We start from the raw sequence: 21218 nt of genomic DNA on the forward strand, positions 1-21218 counted from the left end.
TTACTAATGCATATATGAAATATGGATGATAATTAATGAGAGAGATACAACAATGTAGCAAAATCATCCTATAGCAGATGTGGAATATTCATTGCTCTTACTCTTTAGTTTTTGTGAATTATAGGGTTTTAAAATTAAATAAATTAAGGAATTAATGAATGAATTCATGTATGTGACAGGGAAGGGAAAGAGGCACAACATGGACCAATGATGACAGTTGGTGGAGTATGAGTCGCAACCAGACGGTGAATACGATGTGTCTGAAACTGAGGTCCAATAAAGACAGAAGTGTAGTCTGTTGCCTCTGTTTGAAGTGACCCCATGGACAGATGTCAGGGAAAGGAAAGAGGACCATTTTCCTGGTTCGTTTTCCGGAATTTTGATTCTACTGTAATAAGTGGCTCAAAAAGGAATCCATGTACAAGTATAAATTAGTTAAGATGAAGAGGATGAGACAATAAAAATTATTAACATTTATTGACAATAACTGCAGTTCATTAAGAAACATAAACGGTCCCCGCACCCCCGCCTCTTGGGCTAGGAAGGATGCGGGCAGTCAGTAACCACCCGAGTTCTCATTCTTGGTCTGGGTCAAGTTTGCGATCGTTTGGTTTGTTAGGAGAAAATTAATAAATGAGTACTCTATCCCCAAGGGACTGACTAAATGAAAGGTGAACGTGTGTGTGTCAATAGATCGTCTCTCAGCCTCACTACCGTCTGTTCTGCTTTACACTCCTCAGGGCGGGCCCGCGGGAGCTGCCTCAGCCTCCGGCCACCTTCAGGGGCTCCGCCGGCTGTCCCCGTGCACAGGGGCATGTGAGTAATGGTCAAGCTCTTCTCTCAGTTTGGGCGGTTGGTTTAGAGTCTTTGCTATAATATTAAAAATAGTATTAAATACGTTCAAGAAAAACTAGCCATACCCCCCAGCATAAATATGGAATCGACATGAAACTTGTATGTCAACGGACAGGTATTTGCATTAATGAAGCTGCTCAAGAGAAGAGGCATATTCACTGAGGCAAATGTTTCTGTAGATAGACATTAGAGATACTAAGGATCTTTTCCCTGAATGTTTGTGATTCACGAATTTTATTTTATTTTATTTTATTATTATTACTGAATTGATGAATTGATCAGTAAACAGATACAGATGAGGAGGAAGAACCCGAGGCCTGTCCTGCGCTGGTGACGACGACTGGCGGCCTATGAGCCTCGTGGGAGGAAGGCCGGTGTGTGCGGAGCTCCGAGCACCAACACGAGAGTCTCAGCCCTCCTCTCAGCCGGAAGTGGTTGTATGGGCATGCCAGGGCCATTCAGGGACATATAGCGCTCTTGTTCTGGGTTTTGTGTTCATAAATTACACAAAATATTATTATAACGGAATAAATGACAAAATAAATACAGACAAAAAGGGTGAAGTATTGTTTATTGTTAAAATGTAAAGGAAAATGATACTACTGTATATTGAAATCGATATTAAATGGATCAAGTGTATTACATCTTTGACTAAGATTGGTATTTAAAATGATAAGTCATAGTTACTGCTCTGAGGAATTGCAACTCTGATGTGTAATTTAGTAAGAGAAAAACAAATTTTACCATTACTCAACAAATACCTAAATGATAAGTAAATGAAATCTGGGGGTCAAAGATCAGTGGGCCTCAGGCTTTTATTATCATCCACTGTCCTCTGTGCCTGCAGAACGGACGTGCGTAAGTGGCTTTCTATAGCCCCGAGCTCTCCGGCGACCTCTGTTGTAGGGGTGATGGTTGATGTTCTTGCCCTAGTTCCAGCGTTTTTGGAAAATGGGTGTTCACCATATCATTAAAGAGTGTGAGATATATAAACGGAGACAAATGTATTTCAACAGTAAAAAAAATAAAGAGTGTGAAATATAATCAAGTAGGCCAACTCTAGCCCAATGACAAATACAGGCTTTATTTTATTGATCCATTCAACATTGATTAGATTGATTAATGTATATAAGGAAAATAAAATAATGAGAGATTCATGTGAGTAGGAGTCTATACACAGATTAGGGATATAAAGGCTTTTATGAGTTTTTATGAATAAAACAATCTTAAAATTACATTAATTAATTAATGAGTTGCTCAGTAGGCAATGTAGGGAAGCAAGAAGAAAAGGAGGGACAAACATGGATCAATGATGACTCCTGGTGGCGTGTGAGCCATGTACAATGAACATGTGTCCGCCTGCGAGGTCCAACACAAAAGCAGCCTCTAGTCCGTTGCGCTGTGTGAAGGGGCCCCAGGCAGGTGTCAGGGATGTGCAAGGGCCTTGTTTATGATTTATCTGCATGCATTTTCTTCCTATTTACAATTGGGTCGATGAAATAATCAGTAACATATTTCAGTATCAGTACATACAGATAAGTAAAGATGAAGGTCATGAAGCCTTGGCCAAATACAAAAATAACCGGGGTGACGTTAGTTTACCTTGGAGAATTTAAACATTTTCCCAAATTGCTAGTTTCCTAAATGACTAATTAAAAGGTAACTGCAAGATCAATAGATAGTAGGTCTTGACTTTTTTAAATCACCTACTGTGCTCTGTCATCAGAATGGACGCAATCGAGCTGATTTTAGGGTCCTCCCATGGCTTCGGGCTCTACAGTTGCACCTGGGTGTCAGCACACGGGGACCACGTGAGTAACATCAATGTTCCTGGCTCCGTTTGGGTGGTTTATTCAAGGGCAGTCAGTGTGTTACTTAAAAGTGTGAAATGTAATCAGTAAATGTCAACCTTGGCCCCAAAATGCAATTAATGTGAAGCATTATGTGGATTAATTCTTACACAAAACATTGAGGTCATTTAATGAAAGGGGATGTGTTGCTGAGGGAAATAATTCTATAGACAGATGGTAGAGATTAGCCCATGCCAATCATGGATTAATGACAGAGAGGTTCAAATGGGCAAGTATTTTGATTACTCCATATATTCAACACTGAGAAGGATTAGCAAAACAGATCTGGACTGTTTGCTCTTTGAAAAGTGATTTTATATCAGATGTTTAAGGATATTAAAGCTTTAAAAAAATTCGTGGATATATATTTATTGTTAGCGAATTAATGATTTATCTCTTAACGGAATTAAAATGACCGAAGAACAAGAAGACCTGGGCAGATGAGTCAAGGGTGACTAATCCTTACCTAGAATTCTGAGGTCCAGCGCGGAACAGATTTTATTGCTTATTACCGGTTAATGTAATAATTACTACAAAAATGTATGAGTAAATGAAGGAAAAATATGGCCAGATGTGGAAGAACAATGACGTATATAATGAAACAAACATTACCAATCCACTTTCAAAGAACTGAAGTCCTTTAAAGATATGGAGAGGCTTTTATATCTGTCTCAGCCTTGGGGACCACAGGGAGAGATGTATGGAATTGTTGATCATTTTCTGTGTCTGGGTAGCAGGTGTTTTCTTTTTAATTAATACGTAGGAAAAGAAATTATATAATTCAATCAACTGATTACATTAAGGAGGGCTGAGTATGAACCAGTGACAAAAAATGTGTCATACGACGAGATCCTTCATTGTGCTCTGTGGCTGATCGTTCCACAACGTAAGTCAAATTGTCGCTTTGCGCCCCTTAAAGATTTACAACGACAGTTGTCAGACATCCACAGTTGCATTGGCAGAAAGCATCTCGCCCCTCGATGCTCACAATAATGGGCAGCTGGGCACAGTTACTGTTACGCAGTGTCGGTGTCTTGAGATGGTTTAGATGTGCTCATTTTATCATCACAGATCAACAAGAGCTTAATAGTTTGACAAGTTGAAAGGGGACAGGACACTTGACCAGTGTGACACGTATGTGTTGAAACATCATTTGCCAGGTGTGTGTGCTCACAGTATGTCCCCCTTGAGAAAAATAGGTTTTCTCATATCTGTTCGAATAAGGGGAATTGGACAGAGGCGCACAATGACATTTCTCTTCTGAGTTCCTGGGCAAATAAACAGTTTTCATTTTGTTAAAAAAATAAAAATCAATAGTTTGTCGAGTTTCTCAGGAATTAAAGGATGAATGGAGGAACTTAAAGCTATTGATACATAGCTCTCTACGTATATAAAATAAGGACCCGTGATGAAGATATGCTACATTATTGGCTTCCGTACCATTTCCCAGAACTTTGAGGATGTGATGTTCACTTTGAAGACGACTTACTCTTCCCTGTTAGGTTTGCACCACAGTTCATCAGTGTTCCTCCGAGGAAGAGCCCCGAGCTGTTAGTTCAGAGACGCAATTCAGAGGGAGATGCAAAATGCTGGAGGCGCTGGGGGCCCGGTGGGCGGCGGGGCCACACGTGTCAAACGAGAAGGGGCCGAGCGCAGGTCCCCCACGCGGATGGGAGGCGGTCCGAACGTGCCTCGTGATGAATTCGTTCCCGCCTTACTGAAGTTCACTTCTTAAAGGGCGCTGGGATAGGGCTCTCATGGGAATAAGCCTTGAGCTCGACTTCAGTCATTTTTGAGAACCTAAGTAAGGGGTTAACGTGGCCCTGAGGGTTTATCGCGTGACTCCAAGGGAATAGGTGGAAGTGCTGGTAGATACTCCAGTTAGGCGGGCAGGTGGGAGGTAGACAGAAAGACTAAAGATAGCTTAATTAAGAAAACATTGCGAGGCAGAAGTTGCTTGTCATATGATTCTGAAACAGGGCAGCATATTGAGAAACCGATCGTTCAGGGGTGTTACCTGTTTGGGTTAGGGCACCGCAGGGCGCCGCCCCGGACCTGAGAGCCCCGGGCCAGTTGAAGTGCAGGCTGGGGGCCCTCGCTGGCCGTTCCTGACACGGTGGGATCAGCGTGCGGTCCCGAAGCCTGCGTTTCTCAGCCTGTTGTCAGTCGCCGCCCCACTGGTGCTGTCCCGCCGGCAAAGCATGTGGGCAGAGTCGGGAGCGGTACTGGTGGGCGAGGCCCGTGCCCGGGCCTGGGGAGGGCTCCCCTTGGGCTGTGTCATCGCGAAAAGCAAGGTAATTAACACATATCTAAAAGTTTAAGTAAACGAAAGGGGGAAGCGTAGTTCCGTGGAGAAAATGCCTCGTTCTTTTCACCTGCTCTTCACAGTCACCGGTGGGGACCCCAGAACTGATGGGGCGTCTGAAAGAGCAGGATCGCCAGGCGGCCCCTGCTGTGGGGATGGAGCCCCGAGTGAGCAAAGGGCCGCGGGCGCGGGCGCAGTTTAACGAGGCGGTCTGGCGCTAACGAGTTCCGGATTCGCTTGACGTGGTATTGTTTAGGGTGATTGTAGTAAGAGAGCAGGCCATGTCACTCCTGTTAATAGCTCTTTAAATTTCTATTTTAGGTTTTCCCTAAAATTCCTTAATTGATGCAGATGCCCCCTGTTTTCCTTACAAGGAAGGAGCCCACGGGAGCTGTAAGTACCGGTCAGTGGGTCAGTGCCGATGCCGGTTCATCCTCTACGGGGGAAGGGCATACGAGCTAAGTGGAAAAGGCCACCCGTGGACCAGTGATGCGAACGGAATGCATTCTGAACTGTGCTTTATGATCAAAACACCTATGACCTTCTGAGGTCCATTGCAAAAAGGGGTTTAAGTGTTTCTATGAGTGGGAATAAGACTCTGATGGACAGATTTCAGTACTACTGAAGGGTCATGTCTTCACCTTTGGTGCTCCGTGGATTTTACTTTTATTATCATAAGCCGATAAATGAAAGAATACACAAACCAGTGTAGATGAAGAGGGTGAGACCGTCAAGCTATGAAAGTATGTGGTGGGGGAAGAATTATTGCTAATACAACTTGGAGCCATTGGGGTTCATTAAGCAACAAATGGGCCAAGGGGCTACATTTTGGGGGTAAGAATGATTAGATGGCGACGTGCATAGCATTCTGTATTCTCGCTTGGAGTCCATCGGAAATGGGAGGGGGCCATTTAGAGAAAAAGAAATAATCACACTGCAACGTTAAATACCTAAATGACCAAGAAAATGAATGCGGAAAGCACATTTTCATGGCAGGGGACGTCTCAGTATTTTGTCTGTGTTGCTTGCACTCAGAGTGACTGCACCAGGCTAAGCTACGACCTCTGCGGCAGCCAAGGACCCCGGGTAAGGTGCGTGGGGACCGATGGCGGCAAAGAGCTCGTGTCTTGGGGTGGGTAGCTTGTTTAAGAATGTGCACTGTCCTGTTCAAAAATGGTTTAAGTGTAATCAAAGGCGTTAACCATGGCCCATGGTGGGGTTGACGTGAGCGTGTGACCCTGGCGGGTTTGTTCCACACTGCCCTCGGTGGCGGCGAGGGAAGGAACAGGCAGATGTTAGGGTAACTTAGGAGCTTTGTTCTTGGGTTATTGTGATGATGTAAATTTATTTTGTTAGTAGTAGCCAGTGGAAAAGTTAATAAATCAAGAACCGTCGACACGATTGAGGGAAAAGAGGGCGACCCCTAGACCAGTGATGGACAACTGGTGGCGTGTGAGTCGTGGACAGTGACTACGACATGTCTGGAACTCGGAGGGGAGGTTCAGAAGAGATCTAGTCTGCTGTCTCTGTTGGGAATGATCCTCTAGAAAGATCAGGAATACACAAAGCTGTTGCTTTTGGACTTTTGTGCTTCGTTCATTTTTATTGTAGTATTATGAAAACGTCAATAGCTAATCTATACAGTTACATAAACAAATAAAGATGAAGACTGCGAAGCATTGTCCAATTGTAAAAATATCAGAGGACACAAGAAATACCATTATCATAACTTGGAAATACTAATGTCCCTTAGGGAATAAATAAATCGAGGGTGTGTGACCTCTTTGGCCAACTGTTTGAGAGTGACAGTCGGTGTCATTGCTGTGGATCAGGGGTGGGTTCCACGTTGTTCTTTTTAGGAGATGAGACATAATTATTAGCATCAAACAGTAACCATTTAAAAGACTTAAGGCGATGAAAGGTGGAGATCGAGGATCCTTGGGGAGGGTGTCCCCACCTTCTTACCGTCTGCTCTGCTTCGTGCCCCTCAGGGTGGATGGGTGCTCGACGCGCTGCAAGGTTCTGCGCGGTGCCCGCGATCGAAAGCAGTGCGGTGATCACTGCGTGGGGGCCACTGTGAGTCTGCATCCCGTTGCTTGTTGCGTGGCTTGCCCAGGGGCATTGACTGCACGAAGACCTGTGGAATAGAATCCCAGGAGACCAACCGTAGCCTCAAGATGAAGCTGGTGTTGATAGGAAGCATGATGTTGATCTATTGGCACATTAGCTGTTGATGCCAAGTGCAGACAGCGATGTAGTTTCTGTAGGAAATAATTCTACAGAGAGATGTTAGGGAGTTTCAAGGAACTTTTTGGGTTTTTGCAACTGGTGAATTTATTTTGTGATTATTAGTGAACTATTGAATTAATCTAAAAAGATGAGGAATAAGAGGGCAAAACCTGGACCCGTGATCATGACTGATGTGTACATTTGGTGAACATTATGCGTCAGGAACTTTGGGGTCCAACACAAAAGGGGTGTGGCACATTCACCCTGTTTGAAGGGATGCTGTGGGCAGATGTCAGGAACATACAAGGGTCTTTGTCTTGGGCTTGTGGCCCTGAATTTTTAAAAATATTCCAAAAAAAAATCAATGGCAGAATAAATGAACACATAAGTAAATGAAAAAAGATGAAGAGGGTGAAGCATTGCTTATTGCTAAAGTATTTAAGAAATAAAAATAATATTAGTGAGTTGAAGTGAATAATAAATGAACGAGATGTATTACTTCTTGACTAAGCATGATGTAGACTATAGACAGTGATAAGTAAGTTACAACTTTGCATTTGATTTACGAGAAAAGTAGTTACATGTTGGTATTGTTAGTTGAAATACCCAAAGGACTGTGTACATAACTGGTGGAAACAGTGGGTCGATGGAGAGATGGTCTCAGTCTTTTTTATCACCTTCTCTGCGTGGTACTTCTCAGGGCAGATGCTGGAGCGGAAGTCAGCCTCTGCCGTCATCAACGTGGTCGCATGGCCTCTGCGGCAAGAAAGAGACTAACGTGAGTAATGAACGGGCAAAGGCCTTGTCTTTGGTCAGGTCACTAGTTTAAGGATATGCACAATAGTATTAAAATTATTAAATTAGCCAAAAGTTAATTATTGTCCAATAATAAACACGGTATGAAACATGCTGATCACTTGGTAGTGTCGCACTGAGACTGATTGTCGGAAGAGAGGGGTCTGTGTGGGAGGTGACTGTGTGGACAGATGGCGGAGATGCTCAAGGACCTTTCTCTCATTTTAGGTTTTGTGAATCACGTATTCATTTTGTTATCATTGAGTAATTAACGATTGAGTGGATACAAATATAGACTTGAAGGAACAGAAAAGAGACCCAGTCGTGGGCCAGGGAGGAAGATGGTGGTGGATGAGTCATGGATGATGAAAAAAGTGACAGAAACTCTGAGACACGACACAACACAACACATCACATAGTTAGTCCAGTCCCCCTTTGGAACTGACGCTGTAGACAGACGTCAGAAACATACAAAGGTCATGTTCTTATGTGGGACTTGTAGATTTAGATGTATTATTATTAAAGAATCAATAATAGAACTATTAAAGAAAGATAAATAAATAAAGGAGAAGCATGACTGTCGTGGGCCTACATTGATCGCAGGATGTGCAGGGTCCTGTTTTTGTCTTTGGTTTCACTCATTTCTAGTCTGTTAATATAACTGAAGCAGTGAATATATCAATGAACGCATCACAAATAAAGGTGATGGGGTGAAGCATCGTCCAGTTCTGAAACCATGGCCTGGCAGGGAGCGCTATCATGCTATTGGGAACACTGCGGACGAATGGAACAAACAGTAGGGATGCTGCCCTTTGTGGCGACCACGATGTAGACAGTCACGAGGAGCCATGCTTGTATCCCGCGAGTGGCATTGTTGATGGTGTCCGGCCACTTAAGGGGAAGTAAAACAGACACGATCACAAGTTACTATTTGCACGCCGACTTGGGAATGGCGGCATTAGGACCCCTGGAGGTGACGTCCCTCTCTCTTCTGTGGCTCTGGTGTGCTTTGTACTCTGCAGGGTGGATGCGCCCAGCTGGTGTGAGCGGTGTCCATGGTCGGGCTCTGCGATGGCAGTGACATTAGGGGCATGGTGACCCCCGTGGGTAATAGCCGATGTTCTTCTCAGTTTAACTGTTGTTTTTTAAAAAGTTTTCACTGTCCTATTAAAAAGTGTTAATTAAATCAAAGAAGGGGACATATGTCCATATTAAATATCAGTAACATGAAACATCATGTTGACTGACCCACATGGGAAACGCTGAGCCGTGTTCATGACAGGAGTCTCGTCTTGCTGGAAGCGCTCATAGGGATGGGTGCTCAAGATAGTCAAGAATCTTAGTCTCGGTTTTTTGTGATTTACATGTATCTCTTTATTAATGAAGTAGACAATAAACAGATAGATGGAGATGATAAAGGAGAATGAAGGCCAGTCTTGGACCAACAGCGGTCCCTGGGCTGGCGGGGGTCGCACAGGCTGAGCAGGTGTCGGGAGCTCTGAGGCCCAGCACAGGTGGAGTCCAGGGCCTGCACCTGGAGGACAGGGGTCTGCGGCCGGATGTCAAGGACACAGAAGGCTGTTGCTCGTGTCTTCAAATTCATGAATTTTTAAAATGTTATTATTAAAGATTTCATGGCGGAATAAATAGACAAATGTATGAATGAATAAAGATGAAGAGAGTGACGCATTGTTCATTAATAAAAGATGTAATAATGAAAAGGAATATCAATATAAAGTGGAAAATGTGAACAAAGGGCCAAGTGGATTAAGAGTTTGACGAAGGCTGGTGCGCACTTGGACAAGTAATAATGCTTGTCCGAGACCGGGAATTAGTTTTACGTTTATTTATAAAGAGAAAAATAAATAAATATCACCACAAGTTAGTAAGTGCCCAGATGACTCAGTAAATGAAGAGTGGAAAATGTGGTCCAGTGGAGAAAATGTCTCTGTAGTTGCATTTTAAAAATATGGTCTGATTACTTATGACACCGGGATAATCTGTTGTTTCACATTTTTATGATGGCCAGTATATTAGAATGCATTTATGGATTCTAATTTAGCTTTTTGATTTCATTGCTGCTTTAATTTTCTTCTGTTTCCTTCCCTTCCTGGTTTACTTTTGATTAGTTATGTTTGTCTGTTTACTAATTTAACTCTTTTCTCCACCAATTTGATACCTATTCATTCAAGTATATTCACATTAAATTATAAAATTAATGTTTTTTTTGCATCATCTGTCCCACTTTCTAGAATGAATGCACTGAGCTGATTTCCGCCTGTTCAGATTGACATTATGTCAGCTTCATGTAAGAAAGGAGGCCATCGTGAATACTCTTCAAAGAGCTTACCTTGATTTGGGTAATGTGCTTAAAAGAGAAGTCATGGTATTGTCATAAAGTAGTAAATACAGGATCGAGGGTGGGAGGCAGGGATAGATGGGGGCAGGGGAGTCGTAGGGGGAAAATGGAGACAACTGCACGTGAACTTCAATAAAAAAAATAAAGTAGTAAATATAGTAAAGTTAACTATGGATCAGTGACAAATATGATGTGAAGTTTTACGTTGATTAGTTGATCATGTGTAACATTGAGGTCAATTAATGAAAAAGATACAGTTTATGTGGTACAGAAGTGAAGCTTATTCAAAGGTCTTTTCCTTGTGATTTCATGGATCACATATTTGTTTTTATTATTAATGAATTAATGATGTAATAATTACAAATGTAGAAACAAGGGAAGAGGAAGAGACCCATAAAGGCGCCAGTGGCGGTGACTGGCGGTTAGGTATCATATTCGGCGCACACTAGATGTCTGTCACTCCTGAGTCCACAGAACACAGAATCTAATTTACTTTCTGTTGCAAATGACCCCATGGGTCAAAATTACAAGTATACAAAGATCATATTCTTATTTTGAGTTTATAGATATAGATTTATTGCTATTAGTGAATCAGTCATCAAACTATTAAGAATGTAATAAACTGCCAATGAGAAGAGAGTGAAACATTGTCCAGCTAGGAATCTATGTAGTGAGGCAAGAATATTTTAGTAAAATTAAAGACACACTTATTAAGCAACAAATGGAGGAAGCATTTGCCCTTGTGCTTAAGAGCCATATAGATACTGATGAATAAGACTCAGGATTAATGCTCTGGGTCAGCCTCAAGTTTAGGATTTTCTTTTGTTATCAGAAAATTCGCTACATTATGAAAAATTAATGAATGTCTAAAGAAAGAAATAAAATGCAGGAAACAAGGATTGTTGTGGTGATTAAGTTCCAAATTTTTGGTAAAGGATAAATGCAATTTTTTCAATGATTTTTGTTCAGTTACGGTTGTCTCACCTTTCCTCCCATTGCTGTGTCCCTCTCTCCTGCCCCGCCCCCCACGCCCACAGTCAGCGCCCACCACATTGTCCGTGCCCATGAGTCCTCTATTCACGTTCTTGTTTCTTTATCATCTGCCCTGCTCTGGACCCCATAGACTGGATGCTCTCGAGCTGGTGTCAGCGTCTTCCGTCGTCATGAGCTCCCTGGCTGCATTCGTGGGTTAGGAGCGTGGAGGCCGCGTGAGTGAGAGTTAATGTTCTTGTCTTAGTTTCGCTACTTTAAGGATCTCACTGTATTATTGAAAACTGTGAAATATAATCAATGAAATCCAAACTGCCCACTGAGAAATGTGGGATTAATGTGAAGCATTATGCTAATGAATGTACATAGTAAAAATTGAATAAGAGCGATTGTTATGAAAATGATTCTAAATCTATATTAGGGATATCTAGATTCCTGAGGGATTTCTGTGACTAATTGTTTTTTCCAATTATAATTACTGCATTAACTCATCAATAAATAATTATAATTACTGAAGTAACTGATCGATAAATAAATAATAATTCTATTGAATAAAGAAAAGAAGTGCAGTGTGGATCAATGATGACTCCTGGTGGCATGCGTGATGACTACGTGTCCGGAACTCAGGAGGCCGGTGCTCGGGGAAACTAGTCCGTAGTCCCTGTCAGTGTCGGGGGATCCTATAGGCAAAGGTCAGCAGTATGAAAAGGTGTGGGTGTTGGTCATTATGCACATACATTTCCTTTCTATTTTTATAATGGGATCAATGGAATAATCAGTAGAAAAATGTATGTCAGTAAATAAAAGTGAAGACTATGAAGTCTTGTCCAATTATCAAAATATGTGATTAGGAAAGATTAGTATGATAAGGTAAATATTAATGTATATTGAAAGGACCAATATCTATTAGGAAAGAAATGGTATAAGGGTGTAACCTTTTGGCTAAGGATGTTAGACAGTGTTAAGTAAGACACAGTGTTTATATTCTGTGTCAGGGGCAAGATCAATATTGCTTACTGAACAGAAAATAAAATAGGCGGACTTCTGGCCAAGATGGAGGCGTAGGTAAATGCACTTTGCCACCTCGCGCAGCCGCAGGAAGAATCGCCACTAGACCTCAAGACGTAACACCCAGCCAGGAGAGCGGTTGGGGGACTGAGTGAAAGAAGTGAGGTGATTAAGAAGTACAAATCGGTCATTACAAAACAGTCACAGGATGTAACATACGGCATAGGGACTATAGTCAACAGCGTTGTGCTAACTGTGGATGGCGCACTTGAGGTGATAGAAATATTAAGAGGAACGCTATGTGAAGTATATGATCATCTAACCATGGAGCTGTATGCCTGAAACCAATACAAAATAAAATGGAGAGTAAAAAACCAGGAAGTAAACTACATGTCTACACACCCACACAAACGTGCCTCTAAAACACCAGGTTGAATGAACCAGGAAAGTAACAGGAGGCCCACCCACACTGTTGTTCTGTTTGTGTAAAATCTTAAAGGTGGCAAAATGCAACAATCATACTGTTTAGGAATGTACTCACAGAGGGTAAAACTATTTAAGGCAGAGACTGCACGATATACAAACAAACACACACAAATAAGTAACATCGATATGAATTTAAGAGGTATAATTTATTTTGGCAATGAGTCTGTAGAAGGTAAAGCTATTTAAATGCCTTGTTCTTTAGGGGTTTTTTTTGTTAATCATGTATCATTATACAATTATCCTGAACTAATGATTTAGTTGATACAAATATGTAAATGAATGAACCGAAAATGGGTCTTTAATGACCCAGCGGTGATGCCGGGTGGCCGCTGAGTCATGGGCGATGAATAATAATGTGTGTCTGGGATGCTGAGGGTCAGCGCAAACCGGACTCTATTTTTTCTGTTTCTTCCAAATTACAGATGTTAAGAATGCGTAAAAATCATATTCTCATTTCGGGTGAATAGATTTATATTTGTTTTCATTAATGGGCCCGTGATAAAATTATGAATGAAATATAAATAATAGTTGCAGAAGAAAAGGTAAATTATCTAACTATAAACACATGTGATGAGACAAGAAATACTAAAAATTGTGAACGTGGCTGCCTGTTAAGAAATAAATGGATCAAGGATGTCGTTTCTTTGGACATGAATAATTAAGAGTTAACTTTGTTTTTCTGGGTCAGTTCCAAGTTGGAAGTTGTTCTTTTGTTAAGAGAAAAAAACCGACACTATGAAAAACTTATAAATATCCTAAGTGAATGACCTAACAAATTGTGGAAATGCATTGCGGAAATAAAACATGAAAGTTTTATGGCATGGGAATAAAAATTTTATTTATTAATTTTGTATGACCGACTGCACTTTGCACTTTCCGAACAGACGCAGTAGGCACGTTCCCCAACGGTGGGCTCTGACGGCGTGTCTATGAGGAGCACGCAGACCGATGCGAGTAGTCGTCAAAGTTGTTGGCTTGATTTCAGTGACTTTTCTTTGAGAGTATTCAGTCCGTTACTCAAAAGTTTCATATAGAATCGCAGAAGGCCAACTGCAGCTGACTGACAAATACTGAATTTTATGATAACATTATATAGAGTCATGTATAAGTGATTAGCAGCATAATTAAAAAAAGAGACACTGATGTGAGAATGACCCTACTTACGGAGCAGGGGTGTCATGGCTCCTCCTGTGGTTTTTGTGAGTAACAGGGTTTTAGGATTGTTAGTGAGTTAGTCAATAAATACTGTAGAAATGAATGAAAAAAATAGGGGCAATATTGGATCAACGAGGACTACTGGTGGCGTCTGAGACGTACGCAATGACTACGTGTCCAGCTCTGAGGTCCAACAGAAAGGCAGTGTGGTCTACTGTCCTGTTTGAGGTGGTTCTAATAGACCGGAGGTCAGGAACATACCACGAGCTTGTTTTTCTTCTTTGTGTTCTTGCATTTCCTTTTTATTTTTATGACAGGATCAATCACATCAATAAATATATAAATAAAGATGAAAGGGGTGAAATATTGTCCAATTATAAAAATATGTGGTTAGGCAAGGAGCAGGACTAACGCGTATTTAAAACACAAGGGTGTCACTCTTTGACGAACGGTGATACAGTTACTGATAAGTAATAATGAATGTTTATGTTCTCTCTTTGATGACTAGGTCGATATTGTCCATTTACTTAGAGAAAATAAAATATAAATTATTTCAGTTCACTACTTGATAATGATTGGCTGAATGAAAGTTGGAATCCAAGGACTTACGAACATAATCTCAATCTTTTTATCACTTATGTTGTTCTATCCCCCTCAGGACGGCTGCGTTGGCACATCCCCCTCAGGCAGGGAGAAGCTCCGTGGCTGCCTCTCCGTGTACGATACGAGGACAGAGATTAATGTGAGGTACAGTGAAGTTATTTTCTTGGTTTAAGTGTTTTTTAAAGTAGTTCCCTGAATTATTACAAAGTACAAAATATAATTAAAGGCTGCAATGTATCTTGGTGATAAATATGGGATATATGAACCATTATAGTGACTGATCCAGGTGTGGAAACCTGAGGAAAATTAATGAAAGAGTGACATTGATGTGAGCATAACCTCTGTACAGAGGAGGGTCAATGGTAGCACTTGAAATTATTTGTGAATTAATGAATTAGTGAATAAACCATTAGAGATAAATGAAGAAAGTGATACTGGATCAGACATTGGTAGCGTCTGCGTCATGTGCGATGGCTGCGTGTCTGGAACTCTGAGATCCGACTCAAAGGCAACCTGGTCCCTCTCCACGGGGTGAAGGGATCCTGTGGACGCCTCAGGAACGTGTGAGGATCGCCCATCCTGTTACTGTAATTGGATAAATGCAAGAATGAATGAATGTATAAAGGAGCATAGCATTGCGCACGTCTAAAAATCTGTGATTATGAAAGAAATAGCAATACTATGTTCTGAAAGCCCTGGAATTGGACTGGAAGTCAGGGGCACATGGCGGAGGCCTCTGTGAGGCTGACGTAAGACACGGACAACGCTCAGGTTCTGGGCTGGCTTACAAGACCAACATTGCTCATTTTCATAAGGGAAAAAAATATTTCATGGTAGCTCAGTGACTGCATAAATGAGAGATAAAAAGTGAAGATCAATGGAGAGAATATCTCAGCTCCTTTTATCTTCTCTGCTTTATGCTCCTCAGAATGGAAAACCCCCACCTGCTTTAAGGAGCCGTCCCTGACTGAGCGCGCTAGGGATCCACTTCGGTTCCGGGGACAGGGAGACCGGCGTGAGAAATAATCAATCTCTTGTCTTGTTCTGGTGTTCTGTCTATGGATAATCACTGTTTTAATAAAAAGTATGAAATATAATCAAAGAAGTTGAACTGTGTCCTAGCAACAAATGCGGTTTAATGGAAAGAATTACATTGATTGAATCACTTATGAAAAGCAAGATAATTAATGATAGATTGATTTGGGAATGATTCTATGTACATATTAAAGATATTAGTGCCTTCTTGGCTTTTTGTGACTCATATAGTTTTAAAATTATAACTCGCGAGTGAACGGACTGACAGTGACGACCGTTGGCAGGTGAGTCACATCCGACGATTACTGTGTCTCTGGAACCCTGAGGTTTGGCTCGACAGTCATCTTGCCCACTTCTGCACGTATAGGGAGCCTCCATACAGATGTTAGGAAATGAAAAGGATTTTGTTCTTAGTCTTTGTGTTCATGAATTTTAATAATTAATTTATAAAAGCATTAGTGGTAGGGTAAATAAACTAGTGTATACATGAATAAAGATGAAGAGGTTGATGTATTTTTCTTTGGTAAATATGTAATGAGGTAAACGTATATTTATGTCCTTTAGGGTGGACCTAAGAGAGCCAAGTGTATTGCATCTTTGACGAAGGCTGATACAGACAACGGAATGTGGTAGTCAGTGTTTGCCTGATTCAGATGCAAGGCTGAAGTGTAGTTTTAAGATAAAAATAAGTCAATATTTTCATTAGGGAATAAATCCCTAAATGACTATGTAAGTGATGGTGGAATATATATACGGATCAGCGGGGAGAGAATCTCAGCCTGTCTGACTCCTTCCCCGTTTGGAGCTCTGCAGGGCAGACGCTTGGCTGGTGGCGTCTTCTGTTGCGGCCAAGACTGATCATCACAGTCTCTTTCTTTTAGGAAGGAAACCGAGGTGAGTCATAGTCACAGTGTTGGTGTGATTTGGGTCACTTGTTTTAGCGCATTCAGGGTATCATTCAAAAGTAGCAAATAATAAAATAGTTCATTATAGCCCACTGAAAAATATGATATAAAAACCTTATGTTGATTGACTTAATATGTGGCATTGAGATTGACGAATGAAAGACATCTGGCTCAGGTTGGCGAAAATTCTACAGCAGAAGTTAGGGACATTCAAACGTCTTATTGATTAGTGTTTTGGAATCATATATTTTATTATTTTAATGAATTAATGATATTGTCGGTAACAACTACAGAAACAAATGAAGAAAAATTGGACCTTTAATGGGCTGGTGACGACAGCTGGCGGCGGGTAGGTCAGAGACGACGAGTACTATGTGTCTGGGTCTTTGAGGTCCATCTCGATAGTCAATTCCTTCTGTTGCATTTGATCCTGCGGACAGAGGTTAGAAAGATACAAGGATTATGTCCTTATTTTGAGTTTATGGATTTAGATTTGTTATATGGTTCAGTAGTGGAATAGTAAAGACAGATAAATCTCAATAAATAATCAGTAAAGAAAAAAGGGTAGAGTACTGTTTATCCACGAACACACAGGGTGAGGCAATAGTAATAGTAATAGAATTAGTAAATTCTATTTTACTAATAGAATAGTAAAAGAAATAGTAATAAAATTGAAAATGCTGACGCCCATGAAGAAATCAGTGGAACAAGGGTGTTTCCTGTGGCTCATGTAGACAAAGATCAGCAGGAGTTGCTCATTTTTCCAGGGTCATGCTCAACATGGACGTCGTTGTGCTGAGAGAAAAATGCATTCACATCATGAACGATTCGTAAACACCTGAACGAGTCAGCGAAACGTGAAAAGCAGGGATCGGTGTGGATGGTCTGCAGTTTTTTATCACCTGCTGTGCTCCGAGCTCCTCGGAAGGGGCCGCTCTGGCTGAGGGAGCCTTCGCTCGGTGGCGCGCCCTCTGAAGGCGCCCTGGTGTCGGCGGCCTAGAGACCCCTGTGAGTAAGACTTGAAATTCTTGTCTTGGTTTCAACAATATTTCTTAAGGATAGTTATATTTTAAGAAGTGCCATATGGAGTCAAGATTTGTGAACTATAGCCCAGTTACATCTATTGAATTAATGAGACATGATAGCATTACATACATGAAAGTTGAGGTAATAAAGAGATGTGTTGATATGAAAATGAATCTATAGACAGATTAGGGATATCATAACTTCTTGGGTGTTGTGAACAATAGCATTTAAAATTACATTAGTAAACTGACCAATCAGCCAATAAACAGTGTAGAAAGGGTTGAAGCAAAAGAGAGAATATTGGATCAATGATGACTAAGGGTGGCGTATGAGTCATATACTATGACTACGTGTCTGGAACTCTGAGGTCCAATATAAAAGAAATCTAGTCTATTTTTATAATTGGATCAATGAATGAATCTATAAACAAACATGAAATAAAGATAAATGTGGTGAAATAGTGTCCAATTATAAAAATAGGTGGCCAGGCAAGGAACAGTATCAGTGTATATGTAAAACACTGACATTGAAAAGGAATCACGTAGTACAAGGTCATTGTTCGTTGACCCAGGTTGATAGAGACATTGACAAGTAATAGCCAACGTTCATGGCTGTCAGCGGTTAGATCATCTTTGCTCGTTCACTGATGAGAAACTAAAATACACGTGGTCCTCATACACTGATCACATAAATGACTAATTGAAAGGTGGAATGCAGTGACCAATGGCATAATGTCTAAACCTTTTTCATTATCTGTTTTGTCCTGTGCTTCTCAGATTGGCCACATTTGGGTGATTGCAGCCTCCTCTATGGTCCAGAACTATATGGCTGCCTCTGTGCAAGAAGACAGAGGTTAATGTAAGTAAGAGTAAAAATTCTTTTCTTGTTTCCATGGTTTTTAAAAAGATAATTCACTGTATTATTAGAATGTCTGAACTATAATTAAAGATGGCAACTGCCTCTCGGCGATAAGTATGGGATATATAAAACATTGTATTGATTAATCCAATGGAAAACTGAGGATAATTAAAGGAAGCAGTACATTGATGTGAGAATAACCTGTGTGCAGAATAGGGATATAAAGGCTCTTCTATGGTTTTTCGTTATCAATGTTAGAGATCATTATTTGTAAATTAATGATTTAATCAATAACCCCATAGACGTGACCGAAGGAAAAGAGACAATATTGGATCCATGGTGACTACTGGCGGCGCATGAGACATAGACAATGACTGCGTGTCCCACTCTGAGGTCCGGCCCAGAAAGAATGTGGTTCATCCGCATTGTGTACAGGAGCCCTGTAGGCAGATGTCAGTAATGTACGAGGGCCTTGTTTTCGGTCCTAGTCTTCATTGCCTTTTCATCCTATTATTATAATTGGATAAATGTGAGCATCTATAAATCTGTAAATAAATCAAGATGAAAGCAATGACGCATTATGCAATTATAAAAATACGTGATTATGCAGGAAATACCCTGAAGCTCAGTTAGAAATAAATGGTACATCACTGTGACCTGTGTAAGGACGACCGACCGTGTAAGTCGCAGGCAGTGTTCAGATTCCGGGTCCATTTGCAAGACCACTGTGGCTCTTTTCCTTAAGGGAATAAAATGTGCCCAACTACTGACTCCCCCTTGGCTGACTGAAGGAAGTGTGAAGAGCAAGGGTCCATGGAGAGAGTGGCTCGACTATTCTTTGTCATTGGCTTTATGCTCCTCAGGACAGATGCACTGGACCTAATTTAAGGCTCTCCCTTGATCAAGGGCTTTGGGGTTGACCCATGTGAGTAATAATGGAAGGTCTTGCCTTGGTTCTGGTGTTCTGTCTCAGGGTGTTCACTGTATGAACAAAAAGTGTGAAACGTAATCGAAGAAGGGAAACTGTATCCTAGTAACAATTACGGGATTAGTAAAAGAAGCGTTGTGTGGATTGAAATACAGCAGAAAACCGAGGATAATGATGGAGATATGGATGTAGGAATATTTCTTAATACTTAGCAGAGATATTAAGGTCTTGTTGAGCTTTGGGGAGTCACAGAGGCTTAAAATTTTAATTGGTGAATTATTGAGGTAACTAAGGAGCAAAGCAGAAATGAACGAAGACAGTGGGACCCTGGACCGGTGATGACCGCGGCCAGTGCACGAGGCGCGGAGGGTGAACGGTGCGCGTCTGGGCTTCAGGGCAAAAACAGGCCTTCCGTGTGCGTTTTCATCCTTTAGTTTCATTGGATCAATGGTTTATCAATGAAGAAATCTATAAAACGAAAGCTGAGGTGGAGTTGCCTTGTCTGGTTTAAAACACATGCAGGGCAGCAGTAAATTCTATTAGCATAATTTGAAAACGTGAAGTCCAAAGGGAAGTGAGTGGCACGTGACCCTTTGGCGAAGGACGGATAGCCAGGGCACATTATAGACCCTGTTTATGTTCTGGGTCAGTGGGAAGTTCAAGGTCATTTGTTCTTACACAAGACAATGAGGTAAACAGACTTTAATAACAAATGCCTGAATGCCTCTGTGAAAGATGTAAAATAATGATCAATGGAAGGAAGTCTGTTTTCATCATCTGCTCTGCCCTCTACTCCTTGGAATGGACGCTCTCAAGCTGAATGTAACATTTTCCCATGGCCCCAAAGCCCTCCGGCTTCCGTCTACGTTGTAGGAGCCTGAAGACCATGTGAGTCATAGTCAGAGTTATTGTCAGTGTTTGAATGGTTTGTTTAAGGGTATTCACTGTATTTTTGAAAAGTATTAAATATGATGAAAGAAGGTGGAAATAGTCCAATGTAAAATATCAAATTTATTGGAAGCACTTTATTGACTAATCTGTAAATGTAATGCTGAAATCAGCATAGTCTGTGTGGAAATGATTTTAATGATTACTTCCTTATTAAGTAATTAATGAGCAAATGTTTATGAGAATGAAAAGACAGAGGGACAGTCATGGATCTGTAATGGGCTGGTGGACAGTGGATAGTGTGTGCCTGGAACTCAGTGGTCCACACAAAAGGCATCTAGTTCATCCCCCGCAAGCGGGGGATCCCACGGAGAGGTGTCAGGCGCATACAGCTGAGCTGGTGTGGTTTCATGATTTCGGTACTACATACAAAGTGTAAATAATAAATATATAAATGAAGAAAGATGAAGAGGGTGAAGCATTGTTCTTTGATAATTACGTAGCAAGGTAAAAGAATATTAATATACATAAGAAAGAATACTAAATGGACTAAGCGTGTTATGGGTGTGTCTAAGGTTGATTAAAACAGTGAAATATAAGTGTCAGTTATTGCCTAAGTCTGTTGCAGGTTTGAAGTTTATTTTATTAAGGTACTTTATGATAATATTCACTTTTAATGTAATAGCACAATGCCTAAATGATTATATAAATCAATGGTAAGAACTATGAATAAATGGAGAGAAAGTCTCAATGTTTTTATCAACTTCTCTGCTTGATACTTTTCAGAACAGGTAATCAAGTTAATTTTGTCCACTTCCATGATCAAAACTGCTATGTTGCCTTCCCACTAGGAAAGAGACTAAAGTGAGTGAAAGTCAAAGGTCTTGTTTTGGTTTGCGTCATTATTTAAGGATATTTATGGTATTGTTAAAAGTAGTAAATA

The 21218-nt window shown here is 41.0% G+C and overlaps 5 non-coding genes and 4 pseudogenes across 5 annotated transcripts; all 9 read left to right on the forward strand.

The window, feature by feature from the left end:
- Positions 1-200: 200 nt before the first annotated feature.
- LOC129066238 (uncharacterized) lies at positions 201-277 on the forward strand (annotated as a pseudogene).
- A 1880-nt stretch (positions 278-2157) lies between these two features.
- Positions 2158-2227, forward strand: LOC129066242 (small nucleolar RNA SNORD113/SNORD114 family). The gene has a single exon (XR_008528675.1). It is a non-coding gene; the product is annotated as a small nucleolar RNA SNORD113/SNORD114 family (small nucleolar RNA).
- A 4207-nt stretch (positions 2228-6434) lies between these two features.
- LOC129066244 (uncharacterized) lies at positions 6435-6515 on the forward strand (annotated as a pseudogene).
- A 6664-nt stretch (positions 6516-13179) lies between these two features.
- Positions 13180-13257, forward strand: LOC129066250 (uncharacterized; annotated as a pseudogene).
- An 899-nt stretch (positions 13258-14156) lies between these two features.
- Positions 14157-14226, forward strand: LOC129066241 (small nucleolar RNA SNORD113/SNORD114 family). The gene has a single exon (XR_008528674.1). It is a non-coding gene; the product is annotated as a small nucleolar RNA SNORD113/SNORD114 family (small nucleolar RNA).
- An 844-nt stretch (positions 14227-15070) lies between these two features.
- LOC129066247 (uncharacterized) lies at positions 15071-15136 on the forward strand (annotated as a pseudogene).
- Positions 15137-16897: 1761 nt separating this feature from the next.
- Positions 16898-16972, forward strand: LOC129066249 (small nucleolar RNA SNORD113/SNORD114 family). The gene has a single exon (XR_008528680.1). It is a non-coding gene; the product is annotated as a small nucleolar RNA SNORD113/SNORD114 family (small nucleolar RNA).
- Positions 16973-17902: 930 nt separating this feature from the next.
- Positions 17903-17974, forward strand: LOC129066260 (small nucleolar RNA SNORD113/SNORD114 family). Its single transcript, XR_008528688.1, has one exon. It is a non-coding gene; the product is annotated as a small nucleolar RNA SNORD113/SNORD114 family (small nucleolar RNA).
- An 814-nt stretch (positions 17975-18788) lies between these two features.
- On the forward strand, positions 18789-18858 carry LOC129066246 (small nucleolar RNA SNORD113/SNORD114 family). Its single transcript, XR_008528678.1, has one exon. It is a non-coding gene; the product is annotated as a small nucleolar RNA SNORD113/SNORD114 family (small nucleolar RNA).
- Positions 18859-21218: the final 2360 nt, after the last annotated feature.

The sequence above is a fragment of the Pteronotus mesoamericanus genome, unplaced genomic scaffold (genome assembly GCF_021234165.1).
Source record: "Pteronotus mesoamericanus isolate MK-2021 breed Mesoamerican mustached bat unplaced genomic scaffold, CSHL_Meso_final contig_192, whole genome shotgun sequence".
NCBI classification, from domain to species: domain Eukaryota; kingdom Metazoa; phylum Chordata; class Mammalia; order Chiroptera; family Mormoopidae; genus Pteronotus; species Pteronotus mesoamericanus.